Source organism: Aquarana catesbeiana, linkage group LG01 (assembly GCF_042186555.1).
Source record: "Aquarana catesbeiana isolate 2022-GZ linkage group LG01, ASM4218655v1, whole genome shotgun sequence".
Taxonomy (NCBI): Eukaryota; Metazoa; Chordata; class Amphibia; order Anura; family Ranidae; genus Aquarana; species Aquarana catesbeiana.
Window position 1 is genome coordinate 77,543,886 of NC_133324.1, and position 6,000 is coordinate 77,549,885.

Genomic DNA, 6,000 nt, shown 5'->3' on the forward strand with positions numbered 1-6,000 from the left:
GTAAGATCTTTATTTTTATTCCTGTCCATTTGATGGGTGTCAGCATGGTGGAATTTTGGTACGGCTAGCAAAAAAACATTTTTCCCCCCAGTTGGGTTGACTCCCTTCCCACTTGCTGATCTACAGCTGGATTATACACTGTGAGCGCTCACCACATTCTGTACCCTGCAACCTCCCTCTCATGCTCCATCGTTAGTAAAGTGGCTGCAATGAGCTTATAAAGTGGGAGGGGCCAGAACCAGGGAACACGCCCACCAGTATACACACACCGACTTATTTTCAGGGCCTCCTGCTGGCCAAGATTAACTTTTTTTTTTTTTTTAGCTGTCACCTGGAAATGTCCCATTGTGATGTCAGCAAACTTCATAAAAAGAGCAACATTGTATGATTTGTGTCTATAAAGTGATCAGAGACAGGGGCTGATCTGATTGGCTGATCTTGACTTTGGAGGTTTCTATTCTCTGAATGAAAATATGTCAACAGCTACAGTTTAGATTTGAGCAAAAAAGGTCATTATAAACCCACTGCTGGCTTCAGGAGAGAAAAAAAAATAAAATAAAATAAAATAAAAAGTGAATTAAAAATGAATGGTAATTTTCCAAATCAAGACACATGACATGGGAGAAGATTCGGGACACCTGATCACTGCAACTGATGCAGAACCTCTTGTCAGTGCGGGGCCAGGTGTAGAGTGACAGCCAATCACTATAGGAAGCTCTTTACCGGAGTGGTGTGTCCATCCTGTGTCCGGTACAGAGATCGGGGTGTCTGGAGGAGGGATGGAGATCAGAGAAGATCCGACACACCCCCCGGTGCTGATCGGACACTCAGCCCAGAAATGTCCCTACTGATCCCTATAGGAGAAAAGCGGAGACCTACCTGCCTGCTGTCCTCCGACATGAGACAGACCGACCGCCCAGACCTCCGACAATACTGACCGTCCTCCCCGATCTACACCGAGCCCGGCCTCCTCCAACACCGACCCCGCCCAACTATATACAGACCACACCCTCCAGCCAACCACAACCTTGTGTGTGCCGAAAGCTCCGCCCACATCCACCTCCAATCCATGTGTATATCTAGAGTCCATCCATCCCTCATCCATCCATAAATCACCCCGATCCACCTACATCCAGCCCAGATCCCTACACTCATCCATCCCTCCTACATCCCAGATCCCCATGTATACAGAGATCCCTACACTCATCCATCCATCCCCCCTACATCCCAGATCCCCATGTATACAGAGATCTCTACACTCATCCATCCATCCCTCCTACATCCCAGATCCCCATGTATACAGAGATCTCTACACTCATCCATCCATCCCTCCTACATCCCAGATCCTCATGTATACAGAGATCCCTACACTCATCCATCCATCCCCCCTACATCCCTCCTTCATCCCAGAGCCCCATGTATACAGAGATCCCAACACTCATCTATCCATCCTACATCCCAGATCCTCATGTATACAGAGATCCCAACACTCATCCAATCCATCCCTCCTACATCTCAGATCCCCATGTATACAGAGATCCCAACACTCATCCAATCCATCCTACATCCCAGATCCTCATGTATACAGAGATCCCTACACTCATCCAATCCATCCCTCATACATCCCAGAGCCCCATGTATACAGAGATCCCAACACTCATCTATCCATCCTACATCCCAGATCCTCATGTATACAGAGATCCCAACACTCATCCAATCCATCCCTCCTACATCTCAGATCCCCATGTATACAGAGATCCCAACACTCATCCAATCCATCCTACATCCCAGATCCTCATGTATACAGAGATCCCTACACTCATCCAATCCATCCCTCATACATCCCAGAGCCCCATGTATACAGAGATCCCAACACTCATCTATCCATCCTACATCCCAGATCCTCATGTATACAGAGATCCCAACACTCATCCAATCCATCCCTCCTACATCTCAGATCCCCATGTATACAGAGATCCCAACACTCATCCAATCCATCCTACATCCCAGATCCTCATGTATACAGAGATCCCTACACTCATCCAATCCATCCCTCATACATCCCAGATCCCCATGTATACAGAGATCCCAACACTCATCCATCCATCCTTCCTACATCCCAGAGCCCCATGTATCAGGGGCGGATCCAGGGGGGGGCAACGGGGCAATTGCCCCCTCCGAGAAATGCAGGTGAGTGTCACTGTGAGAGAGCCGCCGGGCGGCTCTGTGAGTAAAAGAGCTGCCGGGCGGCTCCGTGAGAGAGAGAGCCGCTGGGCGGCTCTGTGAGTAAAAGAGCCGCCGGGCGGCTCCATAGGTGACAGAGCACCGCTGACATGTGTGGCCAATCAGGGAGCAGGCGGGTGGGGGAGCAGAGAGATGACATCATCTCTCACCGCCCGCCCTGCATCCCTGCAGTACCCCCCCACCATGCAGGCAGCTGCGGCAGCAGAGAGATTACATCATCTCTCTGCTGCCTGTCTCTGGGACACAAGAGACCACCTTAGCAGGTGGCAAGTGACAATCTGCATCTGGTGACAGGCGACATGGCAAGTGACAATCTGCATCTGGTGACAGGCGACATGGCAAGTGACAATCTGCATCTGGTGACAGGCGACATGGCAAGTGACAATCTGCATCTGGTGACAGGCGACATGGCAAGTGACAATCTGCAACATGTGGCAGGCGACGTGGCAAGTGACATGCAAGTGACAATCCGCAACGTGGCAGGCGACGTGGCAAGTGACAATCTGCATCTGGTGACAGGCGACGTGGCAAGTGACAATCCGCAACATGTGGCAGGCGACGTGGCAAGTGACAATCTGCATCTGGTGAAAGGCGACGTGGCAAGTGACAATCCGCAACATGTGGCAGGCGACGTGGCAAGTGACAATCTGCATCTGGTGACAGGTGACGTGGCAAGTGACAATCCACAACATGTGGCAGGCGACGTGGCAAGTGACAATCTGCATCTGGTGACAGGTGACGTGGCAAGTGACAATCCGCAACATGTGGCAGACGACGTGGCAAGTGACATGGCATGTGACAATCCGCAACGTGGCAAGTGACAATCTGCATCTGGTGACAGGCGACGTGGCAAGTGACAATCCGCAAAATGTGGCAGGCGACGTGGCAAGTGACAATATGCATCTGGTGACAGGTGACCTGGCAAGTGACACACTCGGGGCTCCCACTGATTCTGCATTATGGTGAGTTAAACTATTTAATTTTTTATAACAATGTAATAATAGTAATAATGCGCTTCAATCATCCTGACACCATAACAACCATGGTGCCGTGATGATTGAAGCGCCAACACCAGCCATTTCCCCGATAGATGTACCCCAAAAAAATATATTTTCTGGCAGTGCCCCTCCCGAGACTAGACTCTGGATATGCCCCTGCCATGTATACAGAGATTTCAACACTCATTCAAACCTAATCCATCCCTCCTACACCTCAGAGCCCCATTTATACAGGAATCCCAACACTCATCCAACCACAATCCATCCCAAGTACATCCAGCTCAGAACCCCATGTATACAGAGATCCCTACACTCATCCAACCCCAATCCATTCCTCCTACATCCCAGATCCTCATGTATACAGAGATCCCAACACTCATTCAATCCCAATCCACCCCTCCTACATCTCAGATCCCCATGTATACAGGGATCCCAACACTCAACCAATCCCAATCCATCCCTCATACATCCCAGATCCTCATGTATACAGAGATCCCAACACTCATTCAATCCCAATCCACCCCTCCTACATCTCAGATCCCCATGTATACAGGGATCCCAACACTCATCCAATCCCAATCCATCCCTCATACATCCCAGATCCTCATGTATACAGAGATCCCAACACTCATCCAACCATAATCCATCCCAAGCACATACAGCTCAGAACCCCATGTATACAGAGATCCCTACACTCATCCAACCCCAATCCATTCCTCCTACATCTCAGATCCTCATGTATACAGGGATTCCAACACTCATCCAACCACAATCCATCCCTCATACATCCCAGATCCTCATGTATACAGAGATCCCAACACTCATCCAACCCCAATCCATTCCTCCTACTTCTCAGATTCCCCATGTATACAGAGATCCCAACACTCATCCAACCATAATCCTTCCCTCCTACATCTCAGATCCCCATGTATACAGAGATCCCAACAGTCATCCAACCCCAATCCGTCCCTCCTACATCTGAGATCCCCGTGTATATAGAGATACTCATATACTCATTCAAACCTAATCCATCCCTCCTACACCTCGGAGCCCCATGTATACAGAGATCCCAACACTCATCCAACCATAATCCATCCCTCCTACATCTCAGATCCCCATACATACAGAGATCCCAACATTCATCCAACCCCAGTACATCCCTCCTACATCTCAGATCCCCATGTATATAGAGATCCCAACATTTAACCAATCCATCCCTCACACATCTCAGATCCTCATGTAACAGAGATCCCATCACTCATCCAATCTCAATCATTCCCTCATACATATCAGATTTCCATTAATCCAGAAATCTCAGCTCATGCACTGGACCTTCATCTAGCCCTCCTACAGCTTACTGTATATCCCCCAAGGCCTCATTCACAAGGGCTCTTTTCCCCATTAGTCTGTGAATGATCCCTGTAAAGCCAGTCCTCTACCACCGCGGTACCCTGTATCTGTACCTGCTCCAGGCTACATGTTGATTGCAGTTGGTAAGTTAGAAGGCTGGCCGGAGGCTAGCCTGCATTTGTAGGAGGAGTCTGGGGGGTATATATCCCTCCTCCTCTGTCGGATCCCTCGTCGGATTGTTTTCTGGTTAGCCGTCACATCATTTCCGGGTTCACAGGGCATTCGCGTCACTTCCGGTTTCGGCTAGCAGAGCAGCAGCGCTGCAGGGGTCTCCTCTCTGTTTCCCTCTCCCGGTGCTCACAGTTTTGGTAGGTGCGCGCGGAGGGCATCAACGGAGGGCATGCATCAGATGCCACTTGTCCCGCTCACGGGGGGGGGGGGGGGGTCCGCCCGCTTACAGGGGGGTGCCAGCCCGATCACAGCGGGGGTGTCGATCACAGCGGGGGGTGTCAGCCCGATCACAGCGTGGGTGTCAGCCTGATCACAGGGGGGGGTGTCAGCCCGTTCACAGAGGGGTATCTGCCCGCTCACAGGGGGGTATCTGCACGCTCACAGGGGGGTATCTGCTCGCTCACAGGGGCTTCTACACAAGCCTTCGACATTTCCTATAATGGGAGGTTATTGTTCAGCCAAACGCTGAACAACGCAATTAAGCGAATTACAAGAGCAAAAGTCTGGACTGTGGCCACAGATCAGTAAGAGGAAGTTGCCATCCTTCACCCAAGCCCACTGAACTTCAGAGGGTGCAGGAGGCCAACTCTTATAGGACAGGCTGCAGATTTAATAGATCACAGTGGAGGTGTCTCAAGGTTACTTTTGACATGAAATGAAGTCCAGAGCAAGCTGCTAAGATGGCTGGAAAGTCTCTTTTAAAGGTGCGCCCAACCAGTCTCTTCCAGTTGGAGCCAGGGGGCCTGAGTGAAGTTGATGATTGTAGCCTCCTTCTGGAGGGTTTGGACAACAATCACCAAAGACCATTGGGTCCAGAAGACAGGTGGGAGTACAATGGAGAATTCCAAAGCTAACCACTGAATCCATTTAATTTATGTCCAACAGATCTCAGAAGAGAAAATGTTTGCAAAATTTTTATACTGCTACAAGGCCATCAAGCCAATGATGCCGAAAACATAGAATCATCTGGGGGCCTTTCTCCTCAGTTTTTCTAGTACCTAAGGCAGGAGCCTTCTGGCCTGTTTCAGTTTGAAGGAATTGAATGTGTTCATATACATCAAGAGGTTCAAGATGAAGTCCATGCAGACAGTCACAGGTACAGTTCAGCAGGAGGACCAGTTGGTATCAATCGACCGGCCAACTCATACTTCCACATACCGATCAATGCCGAGCACCA

General features: G+C 50.0%; 1 protein-coding gene across 1 annotated transcript in view; it reads right to left on the minus strand.

Annotated features, from left to right (window-relative positions):
• PDZD2 (PDZ domain containing 2) overlaps nt 1-971 on the minus strand; it is a 496,705-nt gene extending 495,734 nt beyond the window's left edge. Inside the window, exon 1 of the mRNA XM_073620669.1 lies at nt 880-971. The gene's annotated coding sequence lies outside the window, so the exon portion shown is untranslated. The remainder of the gene's footprint in view (nt 1-879) is intronic.
• Nucleotides 972-6,000: the final 5,029 nt, after the last annotated feature.